General features: G+C 35.8%; 1 protein-coding gene across 6 annotated transcripts in view; it reads left to right on the top strand.

Moving 5' to 3' along the window:
* The window catches only part of rasal2 (RAS protein activator like 2), a 243,142-nt gene that overhangs the window by 146,569 nt on the left and 77,939 nt on the right, over nucleotides 1-18,634 (top strand). The window lies entirely within an intron of this gene.

Here is an 18,634-nt window from a genome sequence, read left to right as displayed (position 1 = left end):
CGGCATTACGCTAAGAATGTACCGTAATTTTCGGCTTTGCCGAACTAAATTACTTCTCCTCTAAAAACTAAGCAGACAATGGAAAGAGCGGAGCAGTTCAAGTCGAGCAGTGCGTGCCGCTGTTCCCTTTCACACACAGGGATTTCATACTGAGCGGTAGAATTAATTCTCGGTCATAGCTCCATATGGCGTAACTGTGGTCGTTTGAGTATGGCTCCTAGAGTAAAGGGAAAAGTAGTTTGGAGAGTGGTGCATGTTAGTTATGAGCTCGTGAGCAACTTTTCTAAACTCTGTGCTTTTACCTACTACAGAAATCGAGTTCCTAATCAGTCACCTGTTAAAGTGATTCAGAGAACATTACCACGACAGAAGCCTAGCGGTGTTTGTATGTGAATGATTTGCGTATGAAGTAATCTCGTTATAAACAGTGTGTTGTCAGCCCTTTTTTCCCCTCGACGGCTCCGCCCTTTTTGTAACAGCTATTCCGTAAGACGACTCCGTCCACGTGAGTTCCTGGCCGGGTCTTAGTAAACTGAAATCAGTGAAGTCTCATTCATTCATGTTCTCAGGTTCAGATGCGCGAGACTTTTGATTACACCACAGGTGCTGGCTTCCTCCATCTGTCCATTTTCCAAAGCAATTTCCTAGCAAGCATCAGGCGCAGGACAGGAACATTTCCTGTCCATCGCAGGGTGAATCGTAATACTAAAAACTTGCCGAAATTCAAATATGTATGATAATAAAATTGGATTTTTTTTGGCCAAGACCGGAATGTATGATGTATTTTTGACCTCAGTGGCAGAGCCAACTTTGGTGTTTTATCAGTAAGGCAGCTTTATGAACAGGCCTTTACTATAATATTTTATGTATTTTCGCGTGATTGACATGGCATTAGGATGCAGTATTCTCTGCAATCCCTCATAACTCCAAAGTTACATTTTATATTAATGTAGGAACAGTATTACTGCTTTTCTGTGGTTTCCCTTGTCTGTTATTTTCACTAATTTTTCTCAACCGATTACATACTACTGAATTAGGAACTTGCCAGTATTACTTATGCACTTATAATGGAAGTGAAGAACAAAATTAAGGAATTATGTCTGGTGGTGAGAATGCCTGGAGTTTGTGGACACTAAATGAGAGATAGCAACAAAAATACCTCCAGTGAAAGGAAAACTAAAAGGGCAAATAGGTCTTCTGGGATTTTAGATTTAACAAAGGAAAATAAAGAAAACAGAGGCAACAAAGAAAAGGAAAGACATTTCCTACAAAGCACAAAGAAAGGAGAAGATGTTCTTAAATGAGTAATGCAAAAGAAAAGGCAACCGATTGGGAAATGCAAGAGACCTCTTAAAGATAATTGGACCCAAAAAGAACCTTTAATAACAACGGTACAGAAGATGAAAGAATGTCATTTGAATTATTTAAAACCTTGCAATACCATGCTTTTAAAGTGCTACTAGAAAACACCGGAAATTATAAAAAAAACACACACAAAGTAGTGTTACTATATTGGAAAATGTCAGTTTATATTCAATTTCCAAAACAAGGCAATGCCAAAGAGTGTCAACACTGTCAAAAGAATTTCACTCTCATTCAATGCCAACAAGATTGCGCTTATAATCCTGCAAGCATGGTTTCAGAAATTAATGGCGCGAGGAGTAGAGCCAGTACAAGCTGGTTTCAGAAGAGGCAAAGTTGCCGGAGATCATATTACTGATATCTACATGGCAATGGAGAAAGCATGAGGGTTCCAGAAAAAATATGCAAGTCTTCTTTTACAGCTTTAAAACCCTTGACAGTGTGGAACATAATAAATTAAATGGAAACTTCTTACAGAATATAGTTATGTAAATCAGATCACTTGGTTTACATCATTAGAAGTTTGTATCGGGACTAAGATGCAACAATTAGAACTGGTTCAACATTGGGGAAAAGTTTAAAATGCCAAATAAATGTAGAATACATCAAGTTATATTCTGGGCTGGATGAATCAATAGCTGGAATTAAAATGACTGAAAGAAATAGCAGCTATCAGATATGCAAAGAGATGATGAAGTTTAATGATATCGGCGAGAATGAGTAAAAGACAGATTGCTGCACGATATAAAAAAAAAACACAAAACTTTGTCAAGCAGCCTGTTTATCCTTGGCAAACAGATGGTGTAACAATACTTAAAAAAATATATTATTTTTCTAGGTTCAAAGATATCTGCAAATGGTGATGCAGCATTGTAACTAACATATTTACTTCTTGAAAGAAATCTGCAAAAGATAATAAAGAGCAAAGACTGCACATGGCCAGTAAAGGTTTGTATAGTCAGAACTGCCGTGCCAGTAGTGACATACAAATGTGAGTACTGGAGTATAAGAGAAGTTGAATTCAGGAGAATCAACACTTTTGAATTGTGCTGCGGGAGAAAAAATGTGAATTACATAGACTGCAAGAAAATCAAACCAGTCAATACACAAGTGAATAAAAGAAGACTTCGAGCTTGAAGCAGTGATAGTGAAGTTAAAGCTTAAATAGTTTGGTTGCATGATGAGAAGAGTTGACTTGGTAGAGAAAGAACAAGAGGAAGCAGAATCAAAAATAGTATCACTGAAGTAATGCTCAGAGAAGCTGTTGCTGACAGACAAAGCTTACATGATGTAATGAAAGTTGGACTTGAATGAATTACTGAACACACAACCTTTTGTCTTATAATAGAATTGTAATTGTGGGACTTTTGGTACAGTAGAATACTGAATCACATCTCTCTATTATAAAAAAAAATACCTGTGACTAGACAAGACTTTTTCTCGGCGACGAGACATGATCTTTTGAAGAGAGACAGAGACACTTTCACTTCCCACGAGATGGGCAAGTAATGTCATACTTACAACCTTCAGACGCAAGTCCCGTGATACACATGCCAAGCAGGTTAGAGATAATGGAAGTAGGAAAATTCGAAAGTCTCCAAAAATTAGAGTAAAGATCACAATAGCGCAAACAATCTGAAAATATTACTTGTGGAAATAATGGAACAGCGTAAAGAGATTGAATATTCAGGTGCTGTACAGGCTTTTAAACGTTCACAGCTCCACACGAAATGCAGATCACATGGCACTGATTCCCAAGCAAAGAGGAGGTGAAAAAAAATCTGTTATTTGATTCCCAATGTATCACCATTTAAGAGGGGTTTCGGAGGAGCAGTAGCATCTCCTTGGGGGTGCGCTCAGCCCCCCCTCTTCACAACAGTGACTGCCATTGGCTGTGGGGAGGGGGAAGGGTAGGTGAGCGAATTGCAGATCAAGCATGAGGGCAACAGCAGCATGCCAGCAGCTGCTCGAGCAAAGAGGAGTTAAGAAAAAATGATTTGTTTCCCGTTGTATTACCGTTTAAGAGGGGTTTCGGAGAGGCGGCCGCGGGTAGTGGGAGAAAGGGGTTGGCGATCAAAGCCCCCTAGTTAACTTCACAAATTAATGTATTCATTTTCAGTAGAACTAGTAAGTTTGTTTTTAATTATTCCACATGGAAAAAGAAGCATTATTAATTGGAAGGCTTGTGGTATAAGTTACAGAGGCTGAGATTTCTTTGTGTGTACGACAAGCATGTGTAAGGAGAAACAAGGCTCTGTTGGAGGTTAATTATTATGCACCGCTTTTCATCTCAGTGACAGTAATATAAGAAATGAATGTTAGAGTGCAGGTTATCAACAAGATTCAGGAGCTGTACTGTCTGTTTCAGCCAGAAAATTGAGTTGAGTGCTAAGTAAATCATGTACAGACTTAGCACCTAACTGCTGGTTTAAAAAAAAAAAAAAATCTGCAGTGAAACACATTGCTGCTGACTAAGTCAGAGTAATCTTTACCTGAAGAAAAAAAATATCAGCATCTGGGTGTCTTGTGGCTTATATATACTGGCAGAAGAGCAAGCAACACTCCAAGGTTAATTTAATAACTCACTCCCCTTATAACATCTGATGTTCAGTTATGGTAATGTGACAGACAGAGTGCAGATTTAAAATGCTATTTTTTAAATTAAAATTAAGTTTGGCCTTAAATAAAATAAGCATTTAATCACTATTTGTAAATGAAGTAATCCAGCCATCCATCCATTATCCAACCCGCTACTGTATATCGTAAGTACAGGGTCACGGGGTCTGCTGGAGCCAATCCCAGCCAACACAGGGCGCAAGGCAGGAAACAAATACTGGGCAGAGCACCAGCCCACCGCAGTAAATGAAGTAATTTTCAACTTAAATACTGTAATCATTCAAATAGCATCATCAGCATTTACTATATTGTGTCTGTGTTGTGACCTATTTCCCTCTGTTTTAATATGTTTACATATCCTCTTGGCTTGTTGAAATCATAATCAACAGGTGTCTGGGTATAGCTCAAATCAGACAGGAGCTCATTTCACATCCCTTGTCACAAATTCCTCCGTATACACTATACTAGTAGAAAGTCACAATGTCAAAATCATGAAAAGGGTTTAATAATGTAATAGTTTCCAGCTTACAATGCATTTTGGCTTATGTCCAAAGTAGTGCTTTTTGCTGGAAAATTAAACTGCATTTGCAAGCTTTGAAAGTGAAAGTTAAACCAGTTTGAAGTCTGAGCTTTCTGTTCAGTTTTAAAAATGCTATTTTTTTTCCTTTTATTGATTAAATATTTTTTTTCCTGGTATTGTTTGATTGACATTGTGTTTGCAGGTTGGGTAAACTCTTCAGGTTTAAATTCATTTTTGAGTTTTTGCTAAAGTGACTGGTACAGGCTGTTACTAAATTCCATAGATAATTTCAGTGGCTGGTTTATCAGGCTATTCATATTATGCATTCCTTCACAGAGTACTGTATATAGGAGCATATTTTGGTTAATTTGCACTTCAAAGGTGTCCATCATTGTGACATTTTTTAAAATTTGATAAGCAACTTGCTAAGTTGAAAGGGATAGTTGTAGACCAATTAAATTTACATTAAAGATTATGCGCTTATTACAGGTAAAATGCATCTTTTAGGTATGTAAATCATTTTATTAATAGGCAACCATGTGAAAATATATACATATGTGTGTATGTACGTGTGTGGGTGTGTATGTATGTGTGTGTGTATATATATATATATATATATATATATATATATATATATATACACACACACACACACACACACACACACATACTGGGTGGTCCAGATCTAATTATGAAATGGTAAACACATCTCACCTTCTGTTCGACTGACAACCGTCTCCCCGCCATTTTGGAATATATAATATAAAATTTCGTATGTATATATACAGTGCCCTCCACAATTATTGGCACCCCTTGTAAAAATTAGCAAGAAGGGTTAGAACAAAATCACTGTTTGCTTAAGAACCATCATCTTGTACTGAAAAAATGAGAAACATCTGACTTTTAATTGAAACAAGTTCATTAAAAAAAAAACAAAGCCCTCATCAAGAAATAATTATTTTTAACAAAAACACATGTGCCACAACTGTTGGCACCCCTGCATTTAATACTCTATACAACCTCCCTTTGCCAGTATAACAGCATGGAATCTTCTCTTGTAACCTTTTATAAGGTTGGAGAATACAGAGCATGGCATCTGAGACCATTCTTCTTTACATAATCTCTCCAGATCATCCAGGGTTCTTGGCCCTCTTCCGTGTAATCTTCTCTTCAGCTCACTCCACAGTTCTTCAATAGGGTTTAGGTCAGGGGACTGAGATGGCCATGGCAGAACTTTGATTTTATGGTCAAGTTAACCATTGCAGGGTTGATTTGGACATATGTTTCGTATCATTATCCTGCTGAAAGATTCAATCACGATCCAGGTTTAGTTTCCTCGCGGATGCAACCAGGTATTGATTTAAAATCTCCTAAAATTTTATGGACTTCATGATGGCATGTACCCAAACAATGTTTCCACTGTTTTTGGAGGAAAAACAGCTCCACAACATCATAGACCCTCCACCATATTTCACAGTTGGGACAATGTTCTTTTGAATTAGATCCTTCTTTTTACACCAACCCCATTTTGCGTGTTTATTGCCAAAAAGTTCAATTTTTTTTTTTTATCAGACCTGTTTTGATTTGGGAAAATGGTTCAAGGGGTTCTTTAGAATAAGTGGGCACAAATCAGAGATAAGAGGTCCGATACTTCAATAAAATTTACTTATTCAATTATAACATATAAATACATATGAATAGGTTATAGAAATAAATATATATGCTTAAAGAAACAAACTTATACTTACAATAACATACATACAGTAACATACATCAAAAAACCCAGAGCCATCATCCTAGACCAGTAGACTGAGGGAGCCCGCATGTCAGTCTCGTCAGAGGATCAACCCCGTGTGCCTTTTATCAGATACCGGGCAGTGTGCGCCTTTCCCCACGGTTGAGTGTCCAAAGAAACTGAGGGCGGAACCTTCCCTTATATACTAATTAGGTGTCCTTGCCCAAAAGCGGCCTACATGGAAGCAGTGTATGCAGAAGTGATCAGTTTCAGCATACCCCCTTCTTCCACGGGACACGGCGCTATTTTTCTTCTACTCTGCCTTGAGACTAGTGCCTGATACCAGAAGACACAGTAATATGCTTACATGTGAAAAAAGACTCTCGAAGTGAAAAACAACTCCTTACATAGCCTGGCTGTTTTTCCCTAAAACATTACTTTCTATAGCTGATTCTGCGCTGAAGCGACCAACGCCCATCTGCTCTGCTGATTCCCCCTCCCTCTCTTTATTTCACCTTTGCTTTTTACAGAGAAAAATCCTTCCATTACAAGACCATAGAACATGCAGTTCCAGTCAAAGTTGTAGTAACATTTTACAAACTCGAGGTGCTTACATTTGTGGATAACTGACAGGAAAGGCTTCTTTCTGGCATACCTTCCAAATAATATGTTGGTATGGCGCTACCGTCTGCTGGTGGTTCTGGAGACTTGCTAACCCCAGGATTTTACTTTTCCTTGCAGTTCCCCAACAGTGATCCTCGGGAGATATTATTGCCTCTCTTACTATCTTTCTCACTGTACATGGGGGTTAAATAAACTTGGGTCTTCTTCCAGGCAGGTTTGTCACAGTTCTGGATGATGACCACTTTTTTTATTATTGCCCTAACTGTAAAAATGGGCATTTTCAGGAGAGTAGCTATTTTTTTAACCATTCCCCAAGTTATGAAGGGCAACACACTTCTCCCTCGTTTGGATTTAGTGTTCTCTTTTCTTTGCCATAATGATGGTTGGATAAGGAAATTTGGTTTGTGTCTCCTCACATTTGTATCCTGGTTGATCAGGAAGCCATTGATTTCAGCTGGAAAGTTCCTATATACTCCAATCAGCTTAACAATGTCCAATTTAAATGGGAAACATGCTTCAGTTACATTGTTTCACATTAATTTACAAGGGTGGCAACAATTGTGGCACCTGTGTTTTTGTTAAAAATATTTATTTCTTGATGAGGGCTTTGTTTGTCTTTGAATGAACTTGTTTTAATTAAAAGTCAGAAGTCTCATTTTTTCAGTGCAAGATGGTGGTTCTTCAGCAGTGATTTTTTTCTAACCCTTATTAATTTTTACAAGTCGTGCCAATAATAGTGGAGGACACTGTATATGTGTATATACAATATTGCTGTTTTTTTTGTGATAACATATCACTGTACTGAGGAAAAGTGATATGTTCTATTATGAGTTCTATTTTGTCTGTGGGAAAGTTAAATAAGCGTATTTTATTTATTTATATTTTATTAATATTTGTATAAGAAATACATTGTTTCTGTGTTCCTGCATATGACATATTCCTAACAGAATGCATTGCTTCCATATACCAGCAGAGAGTTTCAAAACAAAATGCACTCACCTTGTTTGAGTCCAGCATTTGGGTTACTCTTGGTTTCAAAATATTTGGGAAGAAAGTCCTTGATATGAAACAAGCAATTTACAGTCATTATTAGATTAAAATAAAGTGCACTAGTTCATAGCGAACTATGACTGTTTTTCCTCAATAGCTGTCAGGTGCACTTAAAAGCTAAAATGTCCACTTTGTACCATTTGTCTTTTTCTTCTTGTCATATTTGGTTGTTGACACATGTCTTGGTTCAACTTTGTAAGCCTGTTGTGATCAGAATAAAAAGCTCAGTGAGCAAAACTAATGGCAAAGACTATCACTGGTATTTTCCTCCTATCCATTGTGAGGTCCTATTTTGAAGTGCATGAGAGGATGAAAAAAGTTTTGGAATAACTAATCAAAGTATCCCTCACTCTGTTGTAAGCATCTTCACATTTTTTAGCATATAATAATTACCTCTTTATGTAAACAGCTATTTATGTGCTCCTTAAACTAACATATACTATATACTGTACAGTATTAAAATGTGATTCACTGTCCATTGTGTTGTTAAATACCCATGAAAAAGATAAATTATTCAAATATTAATGTTATTCTGTTGTGCTTCTTGTGAATATTTTGTAACTGTATTACTAAGTGCAGCAGAAGCAGAATAATGGAAGGACATTATGTTGTGCATTATATAGTGTGGCGGACAGCCAGGGTCCATGCCCGGCTGGGACACCCCTTCGGTATATGTTCAGGGGGAGTTGCCATGGACTTTGCAATATTTCCCCTTGGACGCTAGATGGCAGCCCCCCTGGGAGGAGCGGTGCCTCAGTTTCCCGCAGGGCTCTATGGGAATTGGAGTTGGGTGCAGCCTTTTTTTATATTATTATTTCTTTTTTTTATTTTGGAGGTGGCCAGTGGCCTGCAGCAGTGTATCATTTTATAAGGTGAAATTCACAATAAAAAGCCTGTTGGCATCTGTGGATTTACCCGGAAAAGTGGGATTATTATAGTATCAAGTTAGGGTCTGCACAATCTACTTACTTTTTACTTACTTACTTCATTACAGATGCAGCAATATTTTAATAAAGTTGGACTGAATATTTTTAACTACACCTCATTGTTTTAGGTATTTTGTGTCAAACCAGCAGCCATGCAAGACAGTTAGACTCAGCTCCAGAGAAGTATTTAGAAAAACTGCTCCAAATACACCTCAAGATCAAAGTGCAGGGCAGTGGGACAGAATAAAAAAAAGTTTGAAGGTGACTGGTTGCAAGGTTTACTGATGAAGCTAACTATTCCAATAGACTGATAGTGGATGTGAAGTGCAAAACAAATCTGTAAAATACTGCACCTTTGCATAGCATGTTCAAAGTAACTTGATGCTAAAATTAGTGTGGGTAAAAAATACTTTTTTTACCATTAAATATCAGCTTTTGCTTTTGAATAAGATCCTTTTTAAATAAATTCAAATTACATTCATATAACGATATTCAATCTGACAGACCTACTATCTACGTACTAGTAATTTGTATGCCACTTTGTGTGTAATTTAGTATTTAAACAAAGCTAAAATAAAAAAAAGACATTATGAACATAATTCATTATATCCATGTAATTGGTAACAATTTATATTTAAAGTATACAGTATTTGCTATGTTTTTAAGTACAGGTTCAAACATCTGAACTGTATGTTCTTTCCAGAGCCTCTTGAGATGTTACATTTTAACTAAACAAGCTCTAACCTGAACTCTATTCATTCTGTGAGCTGACGTTGGCAGTTTGGAATTTAGCTTATTGTAACAAAAAGATGTTTTCAGTACTGGTCTATTAGAACAAATGGTAGTCTTCTCTGGTGTGAAAATTTTAAAGAGGAGAACAATCAGAAGATGGACTTAGTATAAAATTTCCTGAAGGACAGACTTGTGTTTCGTCATCTCCTCAAATTTTAACAGACCAGTGGTGATGTCTTAAATAGATTTTAATAATATTATGTTTACTTCAAGTAATCAGTTGTGTTATATCAGTCATACCAATCTGGAAAATATACCCATACTGTAGATTATGATAAGACAAAAATTTTTGACAGTAGCTACTTTGCTCATTAAGGAGGAGTATTATTTGGAAAATACTGTACCAGAATAAAAAGTGGGCATTAGCCAACTGGTATCCCTAGTTGCAACTGCAGAACCTTTGGTGTAATTGTAAATATTTCTTTACAGTTTTTGAATTAACCACTTTACAGTCCGTAAAACATATGTCCTATGAAAGGTTTATTTTATATTGCTAACTCAAACTTGAAAGGAGACCTAGGATACGCAGTAATTGAATGCAGGGACTAATAACTGTATATTGATTTTACTGTTGCGGAAATCAATTCCCCTGCAACGGAAGATAGTTTGCTAATTTAAGAATGGCTGATATTCTGTCTTATGAAGTTGTACATTTTCATATACAGAAATTGAAATTTCAGAAAGAAGAAAAATTCTTTAAGATGGTTGACAAAAATGTAGTCATGTGTTTATTTAAATTACTGTTTGAAGTTTAAAACGGAAAGTATATTTGACAGGTTTTATTAAGTATATGGAAACATTTTTATTGCTTTACTTTTTAAAAATATATTTTTTGTTCTTATGGGTTATGGAATTATTTTTTACACTCTAGTATGTAGATTTAACTGCTTGATGGAAAGAGAGCTTGTCTGCTGCTAATGCACAACAACCTTCCAGTACTTTGGAAAATATATGGCAGTTAATTTAAAATAAAACCATACAGTTTTTTTTTTTTTTAATTTAAAAATGAATACACAGTCGTATAGAAATGAGTCTCGATTGTGATTGCGAGCTTCAGGTTAAGGTCCCACTAAAGCACCATTTAAGGAATCTTTGCATTACAGCTTAAGTGACACTATAAATTTCACTAAGGCTTGCCTGCTTCCTTGTCTGCAGTGGTTGCTCAGGGATCTGTTTTCATTGTTCTGTCTCATAGGCACAGAGGGTGAGCAGGCAAGCACAACACCAGCGCTTGCTGAAGCTACTTACTGTTACCTTAAGCATAATGGAGTAATGCAGATGGAGCAATTGATTGAAAAACTGCAGCATATGCTTTCAGCCAAACCTAGGATTGTAGTAAGTGAAGGTTAGGACATAGAGAGAGAGACGAAATAGAAAATACAAACGGCAGCAGTAGCAGTTTGATGTTGTAATTCATATAATCACAGACTACAGGACTAGTGCTGAAATGTGGCCAAAGGATTCAAAATGACATCGCTGATTGGTTAATACCAGGGAACTGTTTTTGACCAATTGGCTGCTGGATGAAGCCGCTTCTGTGACATGACGGCAAATGATGGGGAACAGTTGTGATAGAGGTATACACGTATGGTGTGCATGTTCAGTTGTAAATATGTAATGCATCAAAATTGTTTGTACAGATATACTAGTGCCTGCATTTTTTATTATATTTTTAAAGGTCTCCTGAGAATATTGCATTTAATCTTTTATCATCCCTTTAAAACTGTATTTGGGAAATGCAAAATTGTGCTTAATACTTTTATATTTAACACGACCCTGTATGAGTTATTTCATTTTTGTGATGTTAGTTAAAAGTTTTATTAAAATTAGCATAAATTAAGAAAATTACTGTTTGAGGTATGTATTTGATATTCTAGTGAAATACACATTCTGTTTTTAAGTGAGCTGCATATATCTTTGTGTATTTAAAAATTTATTTGTTTTAATATATAACCATTGATTCAATGTTTTTATATATGTTGTCTTAAATAACTGTAATAATATAATAAATAAGTTAATTGAATATCTAAATTAAAACTATTAGTATTTGGTATGAGATGTATATTTATACAGTTTGTTACTTAATTTAATTATGAAATAGCATTTAAATATACAATTTCATATTAATAATATGGAATTTCACATGGTAATTATGCCGGCTGGGAAATTTTTTTAAATGATACACAATGGACTCCCTATCGTCTTCTGACATTGCCAGGACTGGAATGTGTGGTTTCTTTTTTTATAATTTAAGAGAGCATACGTAGTCAAGGAGTCAATGAAATTCTTGTTGTGACACACTGCAGCCTGAAGGATGCATCATGCTGGGCATTTTACCAACAAGATGTTTTGTTGCTGTTGAATAGCCAGCAGTTCACTCAGAAAGGGTCATACTTTTTTAAGACAATAAAGCACACTTTGATAAAATAATTAATGTTATCAGAAAATGGCTATACATCTAGTAGATGTTCTTAATAGACATATACTATTTAAATTAAATTATAATTAATATATCCCAGTTAACTTTAATTTCAGTATGTTTCATTGCTTCTGGTGCTCTATTGATTTTATGGGGAACATAACTATTAAAACTATGCAAATATAATAAGGCTATCTGAAGTTAATTAGTTCAACTATTTATATTTATCCTGGCTTTCATACAATGAAAGCAAAAAACAAAGTAAAATTAATAAATAAATTGCAGTGGAAAGTTAAAATATTATCTCCATGCTTATAATTATGTAACATGATCTTCTGTATAATAGCGTTGACAGACCCTAAGGGATAATAATCTGGTCTGGTATTACCAGTAGGATGTTGTTGGAATTGCCAAATAAGGGAAATGTCATTGTTGACATTATGCTATCTATCTATCCATCTGTATATATATTAGAAAATAAAATACATTGACATAATTTATACATTTGAATAGGGGTTCTTATTTTCAAGTTGAACTTCTGAACATATTTTTTTGTATTTTGAATATAATAATTTTTCTTCTGAATTGATGCATATTAAATTATAAATTTCTTCATAGCAGAAACCCCTCAGGATGAAAAATCTGAGACCCTTTGGGGCTCAAGTTTCTGCCACAGTTAGATAAGCAGTAGTCCATCTGGAGGATGGGAATAGATTCAGCTGCTCACATTTTGAGCCAGACTACACCTAAATGGTTCAATAGATTAGCTACCAAACATCTTTATACTTCATTTTTTTCTTTCTCAGTCTCCTTTTTATTTAAAACGTATTTTGTGCAACATCCAGCATGTGGTGTTTTGTATTGTACTTTTATTCAGACTGTCTGTTGTTTGTTAGCCATATATTGTAATTTTATCTTTCTAAAAATTCCTTACTAAATTTATTTTTAAAAGATAGAATATTGGTTTGCCATGGTTATTTAAATTTTTTTAGGATGCATGTAAGATTCACACTTTGAAGACATTCTTATAAAAATTTGAAGATATTTTTAACTAATGCATGGAATAAATCTTCAGTCCAGCTATTTACTAAATCAGTGATTCTGATTCGTATTTTTATTAAAGCTGATTTACTTTTAGAAGTTTATGTCTTGAGAATTAATCATTAACTTTACTTTAAATTGTATTTAATTTACTGTTACTTTCTATTCTGTTTGTAAGCAATGGCAGAATATACGTCTAGGGTTTTGGTGCCAGCCTAATGGTTACCATGACTTTCTATTTATTATTTATTTAAACTTGGATATTCAGGTTTTTTACACAGTGTGTGTGTGTATATGTATATATATATATATATATATATATATATACACTGTGTGCACAATTATTAGGCAAGTGAGTATTTTGACCATATCATCATTTTTATGCGTATATTCCAACTCCAAGCTGTATTAACTTGAATGCTTATTGGATTTAAGCACGTCAGGTGATGTGTATTTGTGTAATGAGGGAGGGTGTGGCCTAAGGAGATCAACACCCTATATCAAGGTGTGCAGAATTATTAGGCAGCTAGTTTTCCTCAGGCAAAATGGGCCAAAAAAGAGATTTAACTGACTCTGAAAAGTCAAAAATTGTAAAAGTCTTTCAGAGGGATGCAGCACTTTTGGAATTGCTAAGATATTGGTGTGTGATCACAGAACCATCAAACATTTTGTTGCAAATAGTCAACAGGGTCGCAAGAAACGTGTTGAGAACAAAAGACGCAAATTAGCTGCCAAAGATTTGAGAAGAATCAAGCGTGAAGCTACCAGGAACCCATTATCCTCCAGTACTTTCATATTCCAGAGCTGCAACCTACCTGGAGTGCCCAGAAGTACAAGGTGTTCAGTGCTCAAAGACATGGCCAAGGTAAGGAGGGCTGAAACCCAACCACCACTGAACAAGAAACATAAGTTGAAACGTCAAAACTGGGCCAAGAAATATCTGAAGACAGATTTTTCAAAGGTTTTATGGACCGATGAGATGAGAGTGACTCTTGATGGACCAGATGGATGGACCTGTGGATCAGTAATGGGCACAGAGCTCCACTCCAACGTGGAGGTGGGGTACTGGTATGAGCTGGTATTTTTAAAGATGAGCTAGTTGGACCTTTTGCATTGAAGATGAACTCAAAATCAACTCCCAAACCTACTGCCAGTTTTTGAAGACACTTTCTTCAAACAGTGATACAGGAAAAGACCATGATTTTTATGCAGGCCAATGCTCCATCACTTGCATCGAAGTTCTCCACTGCGTGGCCAGCCAGTAAAGGCCTTAAAGATGAAGGAATAATGACATGGCCCCCCTTCCTCATCTGACCTAAACCCTATCGAGAACTTGTGGGCACTTCTTAAACGCTAGATTTACGGGGGAGAAAAACAATACACCTCTCTGAAGAGTGTCTGGGAGGCTGTAGTCACTGCTCCACAAAAGCTGATCGTCAACAGATCAAGAAACTGACAGACTCCATGAATGGAAAGGCTTATGACTGTTATTGGAAAGAAGGGTGGCTATATTGGTCATTGATTGATTGATTGATTTTTTTGAAATGTCAGAGATGTTTATTTGTAAATTTTGAGGTGTTTGTTTATTATTCTCACTATAACAGATGAAAATAAACAAGTGAGATGGGAAAATTTTCATTTTCCTTTAGTTGCATAATAAATCTGCACACTAATAGTTGCCTAATAATTGTGTGCACATATGTATTCCCCTGATGATGTTCACACTCACATTTCCGTTGTGAAACATTCAGGTTTCAGGTTTATTAACATTTTGGATTGACTGATAGCACTGTGTTTGTTCCATATTAAAATTAATCCTCAAAAATACAACTTGCCTAATAATTCTGCACTCCTGTATATGTATATATATATATATATATATATATATATATATATATATATATATATATATATATATATATATATATATATAAACTGCTCAAAAATTAAAGGAACACTTTGAAAACACATTAGATCTCAATGGGAAAAAGAAATCCTCCTGGATATCTATACTGATATAGACTGGGTAATTTGTTAGGAACGAAAGGATGCCACATCGTTTGATGGAAATTAAAATGATTAATCTACAGAGCCCTGCATTCAAAAACGCCCCACGGTGCCATGGTGCCTTTGTCAAGCCTGTAGCGGTCTGTGTGACCCTCCATGGATATGCCTCCCCAGACAATCATTAACCCACCACCAAACTGCTCATGCTGAATGATGTTACAGGCAGCATAATGTTCTCCATGGCTTCTCCAGACCCTTTCACTTCTGTCACGTGCTCAGGGTGAACCTGCTCTCATCTGTAAAAAGCACAGGGCACCAGTGGTGCATCTACCAATTCTGGTATTCTATGGCGAATGCCAATCGAGCTGCATGCTGCTGGGCAGTGAGCTCAGGGCCCATTAGAGGACATTGGGCCCTTGGGTCACCCTCATGAAGTCTTTCTGGTTGTTTGGTCAGAGACATTCACACCAGTGGCCTGCTGGAGGTCATTTTGCAGGGCTCTGGCAGTGCTCATCCTGTTCCTCCTTGCCCAAAGGAGCAGATACTGGTCCTGCTGATGGGTTATGGACCTTCTATGGCCCTCTCCAGCTCTCCTAGAGTAACTGTTTGTCTCCTAGAATCTCCTCCATGCCCTTGAGACTGTGCAGGGAGACACAGCAAACCTTCTGGCAATGACACGTATCGATGTGCCATCCTGGAGAAGTTGGACTACCTGTGCAACCTCTGTAGGGTCCAGGTATCGCCTCATGCTACCAGTAGTGACACTGACTGTGGCCAAATGCAAAACTAGTGAAGAAACAGTCAGAAAAGATGAGGAGGGAAAAATGTCAGTGGCCTCCACCTGTTAAACCATTCCTGTTTTGGGGGACATCTCATTGTTGCCCCTCTAGTGCATCTGTTGTTAATTTCATTAACACCACAGCAGCTGAAACTGATTAACAACCCCTCTGCTACTTAACTGACCAGATTAATATCCCATAAGTTTCATTGACTTTATGCTATACTCTGATTAAAAAGTGTTCCTTTAATTCTTTTGAGCAGTGTATATATATATATATATATATAATATATATATATACACTAGCAGAATACCAGAATACAGAGCAGCTGAGAAGTAATGTGTTAAAGAAGTTATGAAAAAGAAAAGGAAAAATTTTAAAAATAACGTAACATGATTGTTAATGTAATTGTTTTGTCATTGATATGAGTGTTGTTCTTATATCTATCTATCTATCTATCTATCTATCTATCTATCTATCTATCTATCTATCTATCTATCTATATATATACACTGTATAGCAAAATACCCGCGCTTGTCAGCGTAGATGTAAAAAGAAAAGGAAACATTTTAATAATATCGTAACATGATTGACAATGTAATTCTTTTGTCATTGTCATGAGTGTTGCTATATATATATATATATATATATATATATATATATATATATATATATATATATATATATATATATATATATATATATATATATATATATATATATATATATATATATATATACACACACACATATACTATGGGGTGCCAAACAGGCAAATACATTGATTTTGTGAATATATAAAGTCGGCGTCAGAATATATAAAGTCATTCCCGAATATATAAAGTCAAAACTTGAATATATAAAGTCACTGTCGGAATATATAAAGTCAAAACTTGAATATATAAAGTCAGCACTGGAATATATAAAGTCAAAACTTGAATGTGTAAAGTCATTGCTTGAATATGTAAAGTCAGCGTCAGAATATATAAAGTCAGCGCTGGAATATATAAAGTCAAAACTTGAATATATAAAGTCATTCCCGAATATATAAAGCCTCCAACGTAATTTAGTGCCTGCCCATATAAGGCCGTCCGTCAGCGGCAATCCAATAGAAACACTTCCGCTAAATATTCACGGGTGAAGGACTGTGCTTAGGCAGACGAAGATGAGATGGTCAGGGTGGTGTTTGGCACAAACTCAGCGAAACTGCGAGAGAAACTTTTAAGTGCCGAGTCTTAGCTAACATTAAATACAGCCGTGGACATCGCACAAGATGGCACCAGCACAGCTGGGAACCTTCAATGCATGTACACCGAACGGCTCACGTGAACTGACGCAGTGCACAGACAAAAAGCAACAGTTCCAAAGAGTGCTGAACAAAAACTGAATTACACAATTGAGAAGGCAGCAAAAAAATATGAAGCGTCTGACACATACAAGCATATTCATAAGTGCAGCTACTGCGGAAACAAAACACACGGTGGAAAATGTCAATGTCCCACTAAAGGAAGACAGTGTAAAAAAAAAACCCGTGCATGCAGTATGTCACGTCTCAGATAAAGAGGAAGACGAGCTGTTTATTGATGCAGTAAGAAACGAATCGATGAATGAAACCTGTTATCTTTACAACGATTGACAAACACGGAATGTAACTTGAACACAACACATCCTACAAATACAAACCTGATTGAAAGAAATAATGATAATCAAATCCTTGATGACAGCAACACTCATAACACTCACAAAATAATTACTGTATATTGACAATCATGTTATGTTATTTTTAAAATGTTCCCTTTTCTTTTTCATAACTTCTTTAACGCACTACTTCTTCGCTGTGAAGCGCGGGTGTGTGTGTATATATATATATATATATATATATATATATATATATATATATATATATATATATATATATATACCTGTATACCTGGTTTGAATTACAACAATTCTGCAAAGATGAGTGGGCCAAAATTCCTCCAGAGCGCTGTAAAAGACTCATTGCAAGTTATCGCAAACGCTTGATTGCAGTTATTGCTGGTAAGGGTGGCCTGACCAGTTATTAGCTTCAAGGGGCAATTACTTTTTCACACAGGGCCGTGTAGGTTTGGATTTTTTCTCCCTAAATAATAAAAACCATCATTTAAAACTGCATTTTGTGTTTACTTGTGTTATATTTGACTAATGGTTAAATGTGTTTGATGATCAGAAACATTTTGTGTGACAAACATGCAAAAGAATAACAAATCAGGAAGGGGGCAAATAGTTTTTCACACCACTGTGTATATACAGTATATATATATATATATATATCATGAGGTGTGGTTTAAAAACTTTTCACCTTTATGAAAAGAATCAGCTTTATTGTTGTGAAGGCATTCTCAAAGCGGGAGATGTCACTTAAATTTATTAGGCAAACAGCAGTAATGATGACATCGTCCTGCATTCACTGCCTTCTCATATCAAAAGAACAGAGAACCATCCTGCACAAGAGAGGAAATACATACAGTATATATATACTAGCAAAATACCCGCGCTTCGCAGCGGAGAAGTAGTGTGTTAAAGAAGTAATGAAAAAGAAAAGGAATCATTTTAAAAATAACGTAACATGATTGTCAATGTAATTGTTTTGTCACTGTTGTGAGTGATGAGTGTTGCTGTCATATATATATATACTAGCAGAATACCCACGCTTCGCAGCGGAGAAGTAGTGTGTTAAAGAAGGTACGAAAAAGAAAAGGAAAAATTTTAAAAATAACGTAA

This window comes from Polypterus senegalus, chromosome 14 (genome assembly GCF_016835505.1).
Source record: "Polypterus senegalus isolate Bchr_013 chromosome 14, ASM1683550v1, whole genome shotgun sequence".
NCBI lineage: Eukaryota > Metazoa > Chordata > Cladistia > Polypteriformes > Polypteridae > Polypterus > Polypterus senegalus.
Note: the sequence above shows the minus strand (reverse complement) of the source record. Positions and strands in the feature narration are given on the sequence as shown.